This window comes from Aquila chrysaetos, chromosome 20, assembly GCF_900496995.4.
Source record: "Aquila chrysaetos chrysaetos chromosome 20, bAquChr1.4, whole genome shotgun sequence".
NCBI classification, from domain to species: domain Eukaryota; kingdom Metazoa; phylum Chordata; class Aves; order Accipitriformes; family Accipitridae; genus Aquila; species Aquila chrysaetos.
The window spans coordinates 22,759,007-22,777,635 of record NC_044023.1 but is presented as its reverse complement, the minus strand read 5'-3'; the positions used below and the strand labels follow the sequence as shown (position 1 = coordinate 22,777,635).

Here is an 18,629-nt window from a genome sequence, read left to right as displayed (position 1 = left end):
GCCCCATGGCAGAAAAAGGGGGGGAAAATCCACATTTAAATCACTTACAGGCACATCTTGTAGCTTTTTGCAAGTGCCCTGAATCTTTCTCCCAAAACTCTCCTGGCTCTGTCCAAAATGGCACATCAGCTTTCCAGCCAGGCTTCCTCCTGTCCCATCCCCGGTGTGGGGGGAAGGTGAGCAACAGGGGCTTAGACATGTGGAGTGTCTGTCCACAACTGGAGAGCTGGAAGGAGCTCACATAAATCTTGGGATGTGATGGTAGGAGAAGACTTGAACTAAATGCTGTGTTACTGAAAGTAAAACATTTTCAGGTGGAAACAACTGAAGTGATACCCTCTTTCTTTGGCTTAACTTGCATGTTTTCTAGAGTAGATCTGTCTCTCTGTTATCTTCTGCTGTCTCTAGGTGTTTATTCTTTTGCTCGTGATTTCCTGATCCTGCAAAAGCTTCAGCACATCTCCAGTGTCAGGTACTGGGAGTAGTTTCTGCCTCCAGTCAGGCATGTATGCCAGGGCTTTCGGGGTTAGGGCTGTAGGCTTCCCCTGCCTGTAGGCAGGGCTGTTTCATATTGCACCTTTGTTCGCCATGCAGCTGACTCATGTTTCCAGGTGCAATTGTAGTGTCTATAATGAGAAAATTGTCTTTGCAGTGAATTTTCTTATGCTATCTGGCTGCTTATCCAGATTATTTAGAAAGGAATGTACTTGAACATCTAAATTGCATGTTGTTTGTGCACAGATTGGGGGATTTTTCTGAGTGTGACAAATTACAACCTTGATACTACTCAGTCAATTATTTGGTGGGGTTTTTTTACACAGTAGGGTGGTTGTGCACACAAATTGGGTACACGGTGGTGTACCTAACTCTTAAGTTCAGAACATTATTGAAATGTTAAATGAAAATCTATTTCCAAGGGCATTCTTTGTAATTGGAAATTGAGCCAGCCTTTGATGCAGGAAAGGACTAGGGCTAGCAGGAGGTCCTTTAACATCATCGTCAGGTTGACTCTTTCTGATGAACTTAATCCTTCTCCTGTTTGAATCTTCCTATCGGTTACCAGCTAACTTGGCTTCCGCATGGTGAACTGAAGGCATTTGTGATGAAAAGCCACAAATACCCATTTGGATACTCCACTTAGGATGATGCTGTGCAGCTTCAGCGCAGATTGATTGTTTTTTTTCCCCGTAGCTGTTTTGCTACAGGGAAGAGAGATGCTTTCTGGTGACGGTTTCCTGATGGGAAGCTCTTGGATTGCAATTGAATTACAGAGGGGAGTTGGTGGGAGTGCTTCAGTGAGCTCCAGCCACTGGGGGCCTGGTAGTGATCTTTGAAAATGAGTAAGGTCTGTGGGGCTGACGGTCCACCCAGCGTGGGCCTGGTACAGGGTCCATCCCTTCTCTCACCTGTTCTCCCAAATCCAGCCACTGACAAATTGAAAATGTTATGGATTATTTCTTGCTCCCCAGTGTTTGTCATATTGCAGGAACATGTGGAAAAATTCATCAAAGGGTGTTTGTATTCCTCTGTTGCATTGTCCTTGGCTTAAATCTGTGTCTCACTGCTGCAGGTGTCTCTTGCAGCAAGTCAGCATGTAGATGACTTGGTTTTCTTATCATTACTCAGTGATGGGGAACTGCAGAAAGTGTTAAGATATAGGTCATTTATCACCTGTTGAAGGGAAGTTAAAGTCACTTAATGCTTTGGTATTCCTTTCTGATGCATTTCAAATTTTTTCTTTTAAGTCTGAAGAAATTGTTGACTTCAAATACCTTCCAGTTTGGACGCTTCCTTTTGCCTGGTTTTGGAAAGTTGTGGTAACTTGGTTCCTACTGATGTGACTGGATTCTCTCGGCTTCATGGGTCTAATAGGCACTAAGGTACTTGACAGATTTCTCTTCTCCCACTTAGGAGAATTGAAATCCCATAAAGAAGTCAATCTCATTCAGGCCTTCTCTTCAGGGAATTGTTTATTAATTCAAGCACGCCAATTCAGGCAAAATTCTCAAGTAAAACAAAGCAAAGCTCTTGCCTTGCCCAGCCAAAGCCACAAGCACCTTTTTCTTTGCTTCTGTCCGTCCCAGGCGCAGGAGCCACCACTCCCCTTTGCTTGGCCTTCCCCAGTTAGGCTCAGCTCTCATTTCAGAAAATGCTTGATTCTTTATTTAAGATGTGGTATTTTAACAAGGCTACTTGGACATATGCTTCAGACATATACACGTAAACCAAAGCTTGTTGCACTCACACTGGCTTTGCCAGTGGAAACTTTGATCCTTTCTTTTAGACTATCTTGCGGTAGCTGTAGTGATTTTCTTTACTTTCAAATCACAGACTCTCATCCTCCTCACCATTTAGATATGGTGTTTACTGTGTTTCTGGAAAAGTTATGAGATAGTGTAAGATAAAATGTCCACTGACAGGGAATTATTTGGATGGCTTTCACATTTAGGAGGGGGAAAGAACACCTACTAATCTGCTGTCTTAAAAAGAAATGGGAAGATGATCAAATAATTATTATTTTGAAAGTTTGTTATTTTTATAAATTTGTCCTGCAAAGCCTTGCCTTCAATTTTATAACGGAGCACAAACCATTCACACTGACTTTCCATAATGCAAGTGCAAACTGGATTTATCACTCTAAATTGTACTGATATTGGAAGTACAATATAAATTCATACTTCTCTGTGTAGACATATACGTGATCATAATATCATTGTAGATGAGGTTTTCTTGAACTCCAGTGGCCATTATTGTCAGGGCTTTTTGACAAATGTAATTTTAAAAGTATTTCTAGAAGTTTTGTTCTTGTATTTTTGTTTCTGTTTTGTTTTGACAGTTGATAAACATCACAGAAGAAGATCCAGTAAAAAGACAGATGCTTACTTAGTGGGTACACAGTTTGAATGACAAACCAAGATCAACAGATCATTATTTTTCACAGCAAGCAGAGTAGAGCTGAGAGAAATGGCTTATTTTAGTGCCAACCTGTGCTGATAGTAGCTCTTGCGTTCCAGAATGCTGCACAACAGGAGAAGCTCTCTCTTGCACTATTTTGAGGTTTTGCTCTGTTTGACTGCAATTACGTTTTTTATGTTTAGGCCACTACCAGTTTGCTCAGAGTACTGCCATTATAAAAAGGAGGCCGATAACCTCATCTGCTCTAATTCAAATCAGAAATAATCAGTTGTTGCATGTTGTCAAATATTTATTTTAGTTTTCTGCGTTTCTACCAACCTTTGGGCTTTATTCCCAGCTTCACTGAGTTGATGCTTAGAGCAGGTCAGTTAAGCATAGGCACCATGGTCTTTTCACTCTCTTTTTGACAACCTTTATTGTTGAACTAGCTTAACTGTAGACTAAATCTTGATGCAAGTCAAAGTACTCTGCTGCAGTTGCACATCATCTGATGTCTTCAGAAATCCCCCTATGTCCTCAGCTTCTTAAGGAAAAAAGTAGCTGATTCAGGACAAACTCAGTGCTTGTGGAGAGCAGCTTTGGGGACTTTTCGCAACATTCCAGTGGTTCAAGGGTATATCAGGTGTTTTCTATTTACCGCCTTGTTATATATATGGATACAATGGTAGTGTAGTTCAAAATTCTTTGTGATTATTAAATGGATTAAATTAGTAGCATGTGGAAATGCCAGATGATATTTATTTTACATTTCTGTGTTCAACTTCTGAGGTTTGAGTGGTAATTAGCTAGAGGGAAGTACTTGTTTCTGTTTCACATTAATCATGTTCATCATCATAAAGTATGTTCATATGAGTGTTTTTCACATCTTAGTCTGATTTTCTCTTCACTTTTACTGAGTTGTACAGCTGATGAAATGCATGCACTGTCTCAATTTTAAAACCAGTTTTTGACTTAATTCTTCCAGATAGGAGCTGAAGAGTTTGTCCTGCTGCTACTGAGCAGCTGGTAAGGTGAAAGCACTTTGAAAGCACAGTCACAACCTTCCAGTAACTCATGGCTCAAAGAGCTTGGTTCTGCCTGTAAATATTTGTACTTCAGGAACTACTTTATTGCTCTCTTGGATAGCAAATGGCTTGCCTGTAAATTTTTTTACCCAGTAAGGGCTATTTTACCTGACCGCACTTGTGTTCTGCTCATAAATACTCCAGCCACTTGGGATTGCTTGAGTTTGGGACATTCTAATAAAACGAGACTGTACTGTGGGACTTCATAAACTCAGCACATTTTTCTGGAACTGCTGCACTTCTACACAGCTGCTGTTGATCTGCCCAACACCTTTTCTGTCCATGTCCTTGGAAGTTTTCTCTGTAAATGGCGTGACCATGTAACAAAACGTTAGTATCGTCCATGTTGCTGGAGCCAACCTGGACTGTACAGACCATTGGGAATGCACCACCATGCATTCTCAAATCCTATGAACAGAGCAGTTGTACTGCCCAGACAGTAATTGCTGAAGTCGTTTACTTATGGTAAGCAAAAGGATTGAGACTGATGTGTTATTTAAGAGAAAATGCACAGAGGCCTGGTTTTCAAATATAAACGATAACTTATATTGGCAGGTGAGGGATTTGGGCCCGCAGATTGCCATGTTGGTCTATCAGATGATAATTTGATCAGTTAAATGGCAAGACAAACCTGAATGTTAGAGTGTGAAGACTCTGTCTCTGGCAAACAGTGTTCCTGATGCCTGCAGAATAAGGCATCTCTCACCTAAGTGGCTGCGGGCTGGTGGAGGCTGCATCCATGTGAATCCAATTGGTGCTACAAAAGGTCACAATTCTTCCTCAATCTCTTCTTGCTTTTATTCTTTGCAAATAAATGACATTTAATTTAAACATCCTTAATATTTGGAATTAACCAGTAATTGCATTAGCTAGTTAGGTGTGAATGTTTAGCATCAATCCCTCCTAAAGTGAATGAGCAGTCACTCACCCTTTGTCTTCTGACCTTATGCCATCGGTCCTAGAAGAGAATTTATTCAAATAAATGGCTTTGAGGCAGAAGAATGCATTTGGTGTGGTCTTGATACTGTAAGTGGCCAGGAGCATGCAAGAGGATGGCCAACCAAGATGATCTCCAATCACTGCTGTAGAATCACTGCAGTCATTTTCAGAAAGGTCAGTTAAAACCCAGGAAAATGAACGAAAAAATTAATTTCTTATTGTAGTTTAGATGACATTATTGAAGATGTTTTGAAGAAGACATAAATCTGGTACTGATACTTAAACCTTTGAAGTGGCTGGTTGGGTTACATCAATATAAATCAATGGCCAGCTGGATAAATCATAAACATCAGAAGCCTCAGAACTGGGAGGTGAAACTTCTGAGCAGCTCATGAACTGGGTGTGCTTACATCAGATCATCTCCAAAGTTAGAGACACGAGGTTACAGGCCAGCATGCTGTGCTGTGACTAGAGCAGATGCATTGTTCTCTTTCAGTATAAAAAAAGTGACCCCCTGCTGTTGCCCTTCCTCCTTCGCTGAGATCAGCCATCCCTAGGTTGAGCACTGAGCCTCCTCACTTTGCTTCTAAATCTGCTATTTTTCTCTGTGGTAGCATCTCTGAGCAAAACTGCATTTGCTGAAGGTAAGGAATAAACCAGTGTGTTCTCAGTGTCTTAGATACCATGATTTCAGGCAATTACAGGAGAAGGGTGTAAGGAAGGCTGTTTTCCTGGTACATGTGAGAGGAGAGTAACTCTCGTCTGGTTGGACCTGTTTGTGAACCTCCAGAGGGAATTTTCATGATAGATTGACAGCCTGTGAAACCATGACAGTAGTATCAAATCATCCTTGCAACCTTCGTACATCTTTCCCAGTACCTGCTGCTCGGATTTTAGCATGGATATAGCAAGCAGTGTTTCCGTAGGTTGCTAGGGTTGGAAATGACTTTCTACAAGTAATCACAGTTCAAAAATTGCATGATGTTTTGAGAGAGCACAGAATTTTTTTTAATAATGAATATTTGTAGGACAATACAGTATTCCAAAAGAGAAGTTTTGTCACACCTGGAATACTATAAAGATGATGAAGAAAACCGGTCCTGGCTTTTGGAAGAAATTTTTTTTTATTAAATATTGTAGGTTTCAAGATCAGAGGGGAGTCCTACTGCAAAAATGAAGAGATGACTTCAGAATGGTGTAGTAGGAAGATATTTTCTAGTCTTTTGATTATGGTGCTGATCTGAATAGAAACAGCTGAATCTATTTTGACGTGATGATTGGAAACAAAGCTAACACAGTTTCCAGAAATGTCAATCATACTCGATGAAAATTTATTTCCCTCTGTCATAAAATTGTACCACCTACTGAAATTAAAACCTTTTTTTCCTTTGGTTTGCTGGTATGTCAGATAGAAGCACCCGTTTAGCTAAATTTCAAGCAATCTTTGTCTCTTTCAGTATTCAGTTTGAATTTCTGTAGTATTAAGATGCAGTGACAGTTTCACAGTAAATCCTCATTATAAATATGCATGCTAAAGAGTCTCAGCATGCACAGCTAGAGTCATTACTCGCGTAGCATATTTGTTTTCTATTTTTTTAAGCTACTCTGATTCAAATGTAACTCTGTTCTTCTTGCTGTTTAACTTGATTTCAAACAGTTTGAACAATATAGCCGAAGGCGCCTGTTGTAACGCAGAGTTGAAACCATGTCTGGAATTTGTTAGAAGAAAACCCAGCTTTAAAGGACAGGTGCCTGTCCTTTAAAGGCAAAAAGTACAGTACTTCTAAAAAGTTTGCTGTAATCTCAGGGTAAGTAAGAGATGAGTAGTTTTGAAGCAAGCTAGCAGGCCTGGTGTAGGGTTCACCTCTGGCAAGATGATGTCCTGTTGATGTTCCTCAGCCTTCAAACTCCTGTGGCACTTCTGGGCCACTGTAAGTGACACTGATGCGGGAAGCACGGATAGAGGTGTATTTACATGTAGCCAGATTCTGGTCAAAACCATGGATCAAAAATAATTGGGTTTTGAGATGGGCTTCTGTTGAGGAGACGCAATTCTGGTGAAAAGACGCACAATAAAGAGGGTTGGATCTGGTACTGTGCACCAAAGAGAGGGTCATGCTGAGAAGTGAGGTTTATGGGAAAACAACACTGATGGCAGGAGAAGGGCAGACTTGAATTCTGTCTGCCATAGTATTGCTGAGGAGGTGAGGATGATCTTTAAAGGGTTTCCCAAGATTAGCAGCTAAGAAAAGAGTTTTTATAAGAAATGGCACCTCCTGCTGTTCCTTACAGATGATGGAAAAAGTTCTTCATGTGTGAATAGCACCATGTACAAATCCATGATAAGAAATGCTCTGGTTTTGCTCCCACCAAGCTGTACACGACCTACTTCAATATTTTGCTTTACTAGATTCGTGCTGGTGATGGACACCGTAAAATGCATTTTCCTCATTCCCCAGCAAGAGATTTCTTTTGTTCAGTAGCTTGTGTTTTTCTTTCACTTTTATTGAAGCTTCTCTTTAAGTGTTTTGAATTTATTTGTTCCTTAGCATGGTCTCTTCCCAAGACAAGACATAGGACTGGTAGGGACCAGCCAGATTACTCAATCCATTTTCCTATAACCAGTGAGGGAAGAGAGAAATGAAAAGAAATCATTCTCCAAGTTTTCCCCATCTTGTGCTGTGAGGGGAGATCTGTTTTTGTGTGCAGGAGGGTGGTCATCAACATTTTCAGTACTTGAGGACTGGAGTAACAATAATAGCAAGCACTGTTTTTCTGCTGATTAATTTCCTCATATAGTGCTTATTTAAAAAAAAAAAAAAAGTTCTTTTTCCAGACAGAATCAAACTATAAACACAGTAGCTGTACTTCTGCACAGGTCAGGTGGATGTCAGATAAGATGGCAATGAAATAACAAAGTGCTTTCAAAGAAATGAGTGCAGCTCCCAGTGAGACACAGCACAGCGAGGAGGAGAAATTGGTTGGGGAGCATCTAGAAAAATCTGAACATACAAAGAATTGAATGCAGTAATGATCCTGAAGAATTGCTTATCAGCTTGGTGAGTTCTGGTGTTTTGTTCAGACAAGTTGTAAATTGGAGATGGAAATTGGGACATTAGGGAAAAGTAAATTGGCAATTCCTGTGACTGTCAGAATAATAATGGTACAGGTGCCCAAATCTGTCTCTGAAGTACTCGGAATAGACTCTCTCCAGGTCCTGTCTTAGCTCATAAAAAGGCTTGGAGGGGTTTTCTGCTTGGTGTTGGGCAAGGGAAATGCAGTTGGGATTTTTAAAGGCACATGTAGAAGAATCCCACTTTGTAATTTCTGATGGCCCTTTATGGCTTTGAAATTTTTTGTCCCAAATCAATAATTGCAAGAAAATAAGTCTGATAGCATGAGCCAGATCCTGAATAGCTCCAAGTCAGCATGGTTCCATTGAATTCAAGGACTGCCACAGCTTTTCTGCCATTCTTGGGTGTAGAGGAACATTGACAAGTTGCCTTAGTCCTCCACAGTATTTCAAGGGTTAATTCTTTTTGAAGTACTGTAGTGTTTAATGTTTGCTGACATTTAACTGAAACAAAGCCTATGAAATGAAAAACAAGGTAACAGGAGATTTCCTAATTTAGAATGTCTCTAGGTTGGGGAGAACTTAATTTCTATATTGGAAATTGCAACTTTGACCCTAGAGCTGAGTTAAGCTTTGCTTCTTATTCATATTAGAATGAATCAGTTTCTAATTCTGTGGATTTTAAGTCCAATTACTTTTCCGGTGAAGGGTTTTTTTTTGTTTTGTTTCGGGGGAGGTGTTTGGTTTTGTTTTGTTCTTTTAAAAGAATAAGGAATTATGGGGGAATATTCCACTATAATTTTTTCATGACTTGTTCTGCTTCCCTAATGTTACTTTAAATACAGTTGCTGTGCATTTGTAAATAAACACGTTTTCTCCTGCAAGATGTTCCCATTACTGCTCATATGTCTCAATATAAATTTTGATGCGTGCTGCACTCAAGCTGAAAAGCATCACAAATATTTCTTTCTCCCAACAATTACCAAAGGTTACTCAAAGAGCAAAGGCATTATTTAATTTAATGTCTGAGAACCATTCAAGAGAAAGTGCACTTGTTGCTTTTAAAATTGTTTGATGCTGCCTTTGCCTCCAGCTGAAGAAAAAAGGATTTTGTTTTCCTCACAGAAGGGTACTCTCGTCAGCTGTTACCACTTTATTGTTGACATTGTACCTTTGTATTACTCTGAGTTCAAGGATCATAAACTTCATCAGTCTGATTACTCACCAATTAATCTCAAATGGATTTCACTGTCTAATCTTGTTACTTGTATTTGTCGTACGCTGCAGTATACCTCTTGTAAGACTTCCAGCAACCTTGGTACTGGCGATGTAAGCCCTTGATTTGGAGGGAGCTATGCATGGCATTTTTAAATGTCAAAAATGACACACAGTTGTTTCAGCCTGGAGTGTGTTTGTGGCTGTCCCAGTTACAGACTAGTCCTAGTCTAGGTGGTGGCTTGTCTGAGTTGCTACTTGTTGCTTATACACATGTTATGGGGCAATAACATTCTGTGCTATCAGTCGCTAACTTCTGTTGGTACCAAAAAAAAGGAAGCAGGGGGGATGGGAAAGCAACCTTGTACTCTAATTAATAAGCTCATGAAATTCTGAAGCATGCCATATTGCCTCAGTGGAAGATCCAGGTAACAGCTGTAGGATTGGAAATATTTATTATTGTAAAGGATGAGATTATTTTAAATACAACTTCAGAACTAATAAGTGAACAACTAGTATTAGAGTTCAGCAGAAATTGGCCTCATTTACAAGGTTCTCTGGGTACTTAATGCGAACTACTCTGAGCAGTTCACTACAATGGGAAATCAAGGAGAATTATCCTTTCTGCTTTCTTTAATGAAAAATACATTAACTTGTGTTTCCATCTTCATTTAAGTTCTGCTTGCTAGAGCAGATCTGTAGCTAAGCCATTGGTCAATTTTTCTCCAATTAATATCCTTAATTACATTGTAATTTCATCCTTGACAGTCAGAAGCCTGTCATTAGAGTTGAATTCTCTTTAACAACCAGTATGTCAGGATTATTTTTTTTTCTTCACGTGCCACAAGATATTTATGAGGCAGGGGAGGGGGAACCCCAAAACCACCTTTAAAAATTTTAATGACTTTTCTGTATAGGTATTTAAGCATTGTGTGGTGGCCGCACGGGCTGCCGTGCCTGCGCAGTGCTGCAGTTGGCGAGTCAGGTACGAATGAGTCCCTCTTGTTCGATACTTCGCTAAGTCCAGCTGCTTGTTGCAGTTATCTGAGGGTAGATGGGAATACTGTACAATCATTATTTTCCTTAGAACAAAACTCCTTTGAGTGTGTTAAATCAAAGCTTTCTGTAGCTGGTTGCCTGCCAGTCTTGTACGCCAGCAAATATTTTGGATCAAGTTATTCCATCGCTGAGTTTGGGTTTGGCACCCTCCTGCATTCTGACTGTGTGCTCCTCCTTGTCCCCTCAGACCCTGACCGCACCTCTCCATGCTGACAACCACGGAATTCCCAGCGTCAACTGGCCCTTTTGCCAGGTTGTCCGAGAGATGAACAGAGCCAAGTTAAACTCAATGGTCAGAAACGGGCTGTTCCATCTTTGGATCTGAGGAAGGTTGGTTGTGCTCCGCGTGGGTCTGTATTTCCAGCTGCACCAGCGAGCCGGTGAAGGGTCCGGGGGCTGAGAGTCTTAAGCTTTCCCCAAACTACTTCCCACTTGTGACTTGGAGTCTGATCCTGAGCCTGCTGGCTGCGGTGGCTAAACGTCCTCTGGGAAGGCTCGTGAGTGGTGAGATCTCAGCTTTTTGAATAATTTAAAAGGCAGCTCATCTATTTGTTTAGAGCCCCCTTATACTAGGTTCAGAGTTGCTTGTCTCCGTGCTACAGTAGCGTTTGGGCGGCTTAATGAATTATTCATGTTACTTCATGTAGGGTCTTGATTTTCTTTTGAAGGTTATCAATACAAATAGCACTGCCAATTGATACTGCTTAGCTTAGGAGCTGTGATGAGGCAAGAGCCTAAAATACATCTAGAAGTTACAAAATTACATTTTCACACACTATTGTCATAAAAATATATTCAGAATTAGGTTAAAAAAGAGAAAGGTGAGATTGCGATATACTGCATAGCAACACATGGTTTCAGAAAGAATTCCTGGAATTATATTATGCAAGTGCGTCACTACTGTGAGCAGCTATGTTTCAGCAATACATTTGTTCTTGTTGCTGAAGCCATCATGCCCTTAGTAAAAAACAAATAGAGCAAAAAATGCCGCATGAGTTTTCCCCCCAAATACGTCATGCTATGTAACCGTTTGGAATTTTATTTGATATTCAGTGGAAGCTAAAGGGTTTAAGGACACTGCTCAGTTTAGCTGGCAGGAGGTGTTTAAGCTCGATAGCCGGGTGTTAAGTCCTGACAGTGGAGGCAATGTGCTGACCATCAGTCGATCAGCTGCGCATGAAGGAGGACTTCCATTGGAGACAGCCGGGTGCGTAAGTGTGCTTTGAGAGACAGGGAGCCTTGTGAGAAATCAGCCTGCTTAGTATGTCTGCTCCTGCATGTCAGCCTAATAGAATAAGAAAAGGTGGCAGAAAAATAATTGCATTCTCTTTACTAATGAAAGAGCACTTCAAGTCACCGATAGTTTTACTGGCTTAATTACTTTGCAATGGCAACATTCAGTGCCTTTGATTCGAGTTTTGTAATAGCAGTTACATGGACTTACTAGTTCCTGGGTGAACCAGGCAATTTTTTATGCAATTACATTTGGAATGTATTTAAGCGCATAAGGAAAAGTACAGCAAAAACAGGGAGGTGAAGTAATTAGTGAGCAGAATGGGTGTGCTGGGGGCGAGATCCCAAAGCAGGCTAGAGCTGGGTGTTCAGTTCCTGCTTGTTCCTCTTGTGGTTTCAGTCCCATTTTTGCTTCAGCACCTTGAGGTCTTCTGAAAATATATCTATTTGTTTAGCATTAAATTTTACGTAGAAATAAAATCCCACCTGGGTGAATGGAAGAAAATGGAAAAAAAAAAATTAGCAACGTTTTAAAACTTTGTTATTTCAACCCCCTTCTATATAGTTTGTAAAATGTGGTCATGAAACTCCTGTTCTTGCTTCTTTGCTGAATTCTCTGAATTCAAAGCTAAAAACCAAGGCGTATGTTCAGCTTAACAAATCGTTTTGCCTTTGCTAGTTTTATAGTTGTCTGTAGAAAAATTAATTTAAAATGAAGATCAACAATTTAAAAAGGCTGTATAGTCTTAGTGGTCAGAAGTTTGTGGCAGTGGGCTCAGGGGTGCTGCCTCTGCTTGTCCTTCAGACATTGTCTCTGCCACTGGAGAAGAGCGTCAAGAGAAGGATGTCTTCTCTCCTCGTGGTGCGGCAGACGGTGGCAGTGGAGAAACCTGCTCCTAAGATGGGGAGGGGTGGTTGCCCTCCAGCCCTCCTGCGCTGGGGCGGCCTTGTGTTCGTCCACTTGCGTGAATCCCACCCCAGTGCAGTTTACGACAGCCGTATCGCATGGCCTGTCACACGTACCGCACGGTTCAGGAGAGACACAGCTCTCCTCTGGAGAAATTTCACTTCTCTGGCAGCTTACCACTGTGGAAGGAGTGTCTGCCAGGCTCCACGTTAATGTGGTTTAATCGTTAATGTGGTTTAATAACACTCTTTCTGAGTTTGGCTCAATCCTACTTGTAATACGAAAGGCATTTCACACATTTGAAGCCATATAAATCTCTGTGTGTACATAACACAGCTGAAGCTATCAGGTAGGTGATAACGTATGCTCTGCCTTCAGAGCTGCAGAGCATTAGCTGACATCTTTTTAACTTGATAGTAAAGTGAATTTGGATTAACCACTAATTCTGAAGTGACTGAAATATTCTCTTTCTGGTGTCAGCACTTGTACTCTTCTTGGAGTAAAACATTTACTCCAAGCAATAAGATGCCATGACAGACAGCACAACAAGGAAGGTGCAAGAATCTGAGCAATAATGCTGCAGTAAAGCTGTCTTCATGGCTGATTTTTATTGTTGTAGCTATTAGGGCATATTACTAGCCAGGTACATTATCTAAGTTGCATTAATTATGTATGTATATATGACTGTGTATAGATTAGTACAGTATGTGTTCTGTGTAAATGTTTTTCTGTGTTCTGCTATTTGCAAACATGAACAATTTTTAGATTGAGCAGGGAATAAAATATATAACCCAGAGAGAAGGACACACAATGCAGTGCAAATATTGGGGCCAGCAAATTTATAATAAGGATCTATAGGGTAGACAAAGATTGATGAATGAATTAAGCATCTCACACTTTTGCATGCAAAGTGAACAGAATGTCCTAAGAGTCTCTTTCAAAGGTGATAAAAGCATTGTGTTTTATGGAGGAAGGTTAGTGTTTTCATGTTGCTAGATTTATCCTCGAGTGGTTTGCATTGTTTAGAGGGGTAACAGCCGTGCTGCATTGTATGTAAATACATGACATCAGAATTAATTATCATGTTACACTTAAAAGTTTGGAAAAAAGGCCAAATTCAAAATTCCCTTAGATTAGTACTTGTTTGTTGAGTCAGGCTGTACATTTTTCCCTGATCATTCCAAAGGCTTTGGTCAGTACAAAAGTAATCAATGTTTTCAAGTAACATATTGGTAAGGGCAAAATAGTCATAAATAGTTGTTGGAACAGGAATTATATTGACACTAGACTTTTAAAATTCGAATGCATCTTTTCTGACAATATAAAAAGACCACTGCTTTTCAGATGAGGTACTCGTTGACCCAAAATCCCAGTGTACTCGTTGACCCAAAATCTCAGTGGAGTGTAGAATTCTGATTTTAAACTTAAATTATTGGGTTTTTTTCCCCTTTCAGAGCTGCAAGACAGCATGGTGCAGAGCAGCTAGACATGTTCCACAACTAGAGCCTTCCACAGGGTAAGTCTTGTCTGTCTGCAAAGAATTGAAATGGTTTGCCTTGTCTTGATGCACCAAGACCCTATGTGTCCCGTAATCATTGCTGAGAGCATGTAGTGGTGCTGACAGCTGAGGGTGCCGAGGTGGCGTTTCTTGGTGCTCTGGGGTAAATCTCTGTCCTGCACACCAGCAAAACCAGCTGGGATGATCTGTGCCAGGGTAAAGCCTGATACTTTTTTATTATTATAAGATTACAGATTGTGTAGTGTGTCTTACTAGGCTATACCTTTCTGTCTTCTCTGGCTTGTAATTACATACTCACACTGAAACTGCTTTCCCATAAAGTGGGAGGGCTTTTATTCAGCTGCATTTTGTTAAATTGTATATAGAACCCAGATGCAACCATGGTCTGTGCATTTTCAGTTGTTTCTTTTTTCTTTCTGTGAGTCTTGAGGCCTGTTTGAGAGATCTGTGGTGTGGGGTGGTATCACGCCAATAATGAAATGGTGGGTTCAAAATGAAAGGCAGTCATTCCAAAATATTTTTATTTTTAGATCCTCCTTTTCTTAGTCTTGGATGCTGTTTCCCTCTGCCCTCCTTCAGCGTGATTGCTTGCCAAGCCGTGTGAGGCAACTTAAAACTGACATCCAACCACAGCTTGAAATGTGCCTTGAAATGTGTTTTAATTAGATATGAGCCATAATAATTTAATTACAGTTCCACCCACTAAATTGTCTGTTTTGAATTGTAGCAGCCACATTGTGTACAGAAACAAAAATGTTTGGAGTAGATACCTCACTGATTTCTATCAAGGGCATTCAAGCTTGGAATAAAGTACCAGAGTACTGTGACTGTTTAACCTCTAGCTTGCTAATTACCCACATTACTTGTGAAATCTGCCAGATTTATCTAGATGTAAGTCAGCTCTGGCTTAACTGCTTGCTCCTGGGGGATGAGATGCCTGGTGCATCTTGCACTGACTGGGGAAGCACCCGAGTGCGGGATCACGCGTGTACTGCTGGTGAGGAGCATGCGGCCAGCAATAGATGACTGGAGTTTGAGAAATATCTCATTGCTTTGTGGACAGACCTTTCAAATAATTATTTCCCATAAATTTGAATTAAATATGCATCACACATTTAAGATGGAATTCCATCCTTCAGTGCAGACGCATAGAGGCTGTTGTGCGAGAGGAGTCACTGCTGGGGTGTCTAGGTTGCTATTCAGTCCTCTGGTAAGGACTATGAGTTATTGCTGTTTAAATTTGCAATTGACAGAAAGACTGATAGAGTAATTATTACATCTCGTCCACACTTAATGTGTAGAGTAGGCTAAATCATATGGTAACCTGGGATCATTCAGTGATGTGTGTTGTAATACAGCAGGAGGGAGATCAAGGAGTGAAGGCCATAACTGAAGAGGAGAGACTAATGGAAGAACCAGCAGCTGCAGAGGTAGGAGGAGACAAGTTGGTTAATGGAAACTTCTTGTGCAATTCTGTTGCAAAACACCACTTGCGACCCTCTGATTGATTGAATCAATCAGTCAATCATTCTGTCTGTCTATCATGGATACAAACAGTGGTGGTTAGGGTTAGTGTGAGAGCAGTGGAATTGCCTTGCGGGAAAATACTTGCAAATATGCCAAAGCGACAGCATGAACATACCGAAAATATGCGGTTCTGGTCAAACGGGTAATAATTCATTTCATTCATTCTGAATTATCTGAAATAAGTCTTTAAGTATGTTCTTGAAGGGCTTTTTGTGTTTTAATTAGAATGTCTGAAGAAATACTGCTGTAGAAAATACTGTGGTTGATAGCACAAATTTTCTTTAGTTATTGTGGCTCCTATCCATCTTCTCGTCAGTGTTATGGTGTCACGTTTCCTTTCACTTTGCTAACGTACAGATTAAAGGTAATCTTTAGATTTGGAACATTTTATATCTTCATATTCACAGATGAATAATTTTCAGTTTAGGGATTTCTACTTATGTCTAAATCCTTGAGATGTTTGATGGATATTTTTTCCAAAATCGTTGGACACTTATCCTGATGAAATCCTGTTAACGGAATTTCTTAGTGGTTAGCAGTTAAAGATGGAAAGCTGTAAAATCTAAATTAATTCTGCTCTTGTTGTCAGTGGTATAAATTCACACTTAAATCAGCAAAATGACATTATGAAACTTGAGGGATGGGAGCGTACCTCCATGTGGGCAAGTTCTAGAAGGCAGCTGGTGTGTTGTGACTTAAGCCAGGGTATGAATGAAAACTTAGTTGTATGTTCAGAAAACTTAAAAGCAAAACATTGTTGAAATGAAACTTCTCCACAAAAGAGGGGCTGTGGGACTTGGAGAGAGAGCCCATCGGTGGGAAATCAGGGAGGCTCATGTTGCTGCAGTTGGGATGGCCCTTTGCTCTGTGATAACAGCTGATACCAGTTCTGGATCATTACCCTCCTGTGGAAGATTTCTCATGCACATGGGGATAAAAGGCTGTATTCTTCTGTCTTTGGCTTTGCTGGAGACAGCTCTAAAGCAAGATGTTTTCCATTGTTTCAAATGGTAGTTACAAAGAAACAATTTGGCATTTTTATCATTATTTTTATGAACAATTCTTATTAAAAGCTTATTGCAAGTCAGCAGGCACCATTGTGATTGAAGGCCTAATGTTTTAAGAATTAACGTGGCCATCACCTGTTGCAGGATTGGACCGAACTGCTCATATCAGCTGCCTCTGAAGAAGGCTGAGAGATAATACTTGTCAGGTGCTTCTCTGTTTCCTTGGCTACAAGATAATTTAAATGCCGTCTATTTTATTGGCATTAATGAAAATCATCTGGGATACACATCTTTGCATGATATGCAGTGATTTCATTTGAATCATAGGTTGCGTTAAAACATTAGCTGTAGGGCTGTAGTATTTTGGGTATCAATCTAATCACTGCTCCAAAAGGGTGAATATGGTTTAGGAAGACAGAAATATTAATGATGTGTATTTCTCTCTATTAAATATCCTCAAATGGCATATTTTATTGTTTGAGTCTTTCCTTCCATGACACTAATATGGCACCAAGAAATTTTTTTCCCCGAAAACTCAAGTATGTGTTTCTTAGCAAACACCTATAATTAGGTCAGAATTTTATAAAAAGCTTTCTATTTGCATAGAATAGCATTAATTTTGCATTCATCTATCAAATGAAACACAGAGAAGGAACAAATAATTTATTCATGCAAAACCAACCCACATGAATCATTTATTTACCTCTTCTGGTAATTTCACAAGCTCACTTTTTATGCATCAAGCTGCAAATTAATCAAAATTTTCTAGGAGTTGATTTTGTCCAGAAAAAAGTAATAATGATATAAATAGCTTCCCCTGTATGGAAAATCATCAAGTGAACTTGGGCAAAAAGTCCAGCCAGGGTTGGGGTTTTTTGGTTTTGGTTTTTTTTATTACATAACTATCTGAAAGAACAGCTATAAGAGACAGTTTTCACTGTCTTTAACCTTCAGAAAATATTAACAGAAGAAGAATTTTGTGTTCAACCCTATCAAGTTAATCCATGAATTCAGAGCAACTCCCTTGAGTTCATTAAGAGTTTTCATCAGTGTAAATAAAACTAAACCTGGTGTAAGGGCTTTAATCTGCAAATGCATGTAGAATTAAATGAGAAATGTACTGCCTTTCCTGAACTGTGCTCCATTTCCAGCATCAAAATTTCATGGAACAAGTTCGGCTCCTGCTGAGCCCAGTGACAAATGACCCACTGAGTTCTACAAGTGCAGTATTTGGCACCGTTTAAAATATACTCTTACGGGTCAGGATGGTTCTGAATTAGATGCTGTTTACTGAAGCACCTTTGGAGTTCAGGACTGCTTTTTGTATTCTGTTACTGTTATTGATGTTTTGGTTAGAGCTGAAAGCAGCTGTGGCAGAGTAGAGAACAAGTGCTGCTTGACACTAGACTGTATGATAACCTACATACTCCCTGGCTACACTGATTCTAATGTTTAGATAAGTACCAAGTTTTGACCAGTGTTTTACAGAATTTTACATAGTGTCTAATGTCATGTTGATCTGTGAAGTATTTAAAAAATGCAGCATTAAACAAAAAGGTGGTATACAGCTGACACACTGTATTAAGGAAAGGTATGGTCATTGATTCCAACATATGCTTAAAGAGAAAAGTATTCTTTGGAAATATGTTTGGTATAGTGGCAGCTCTTCAAAATTAGCTAAAACCAACTTTGTAACCATTGCAATTTCCAAAATCATTAAGAGTGTCAGAAGAGCAAGTAATGATTAGAGTTTCAGGCTTTAAAGGTTCATTAATGACTGCTATACCAGCCATCTTCTCGTTTACTGTTTTTTTCCTATGTGGCTAGATGGGCAGTTTGATTAAGTTGATATGTCAATAAGAAACATTACTTTTCCTAATTCAATAAAGGTTGTTTTGCATGTCAGTAATTAGTTTGCTTTGTACTTATGTGTTACCTAAAGTTTCATCACAACATTGCCCTTGCGTGAGAGCGGGAAGTCTGCTGCAGAGGTTCCAGGGTGCCAGCCTGGCCTCTTCTCTGAAACAGTCCCTGCCTGAAAGTCTGCGTTTGAAATATATGCCACGATGAGGAGAACTTAACCATGAATAGGGCACTGTGAAATTCAGGAGATTTGGTCTTCTATCTGCTAGTTGTTTTGTAAAGTATTTGCTATGAATTAAAGAACATA

General features: G+C 39.9%; 1 long non-coding RNA gene across 2 annotated transcripts in view; it reads left to right on the top strand.

Moving 5' to 3' along the window:
• The window catches only part of LOC115333393, a 129,099-nt gene that overhangs the window by 73,822 nt on the left and 36,648 nt on the right, over positions 1 to 18,629 (top strand). The window contains exons 5-6 of one of the 2 annotated variants that reach the window (XR_003920774.1): positions 13,861 to 13,922; positions 15,284 to 15,355. This is a non-coding gene — a long non-coding RNA (uncharacterized LOC115333393). Of the gene's footprint in view, positions 1 to 13,860; positions 13,923 to 15,283; positions 15,356 to 18,629 lie in introns of those variants that run through there. The other variant, XR_005930930.1, reaches the window with a different exon arrangement.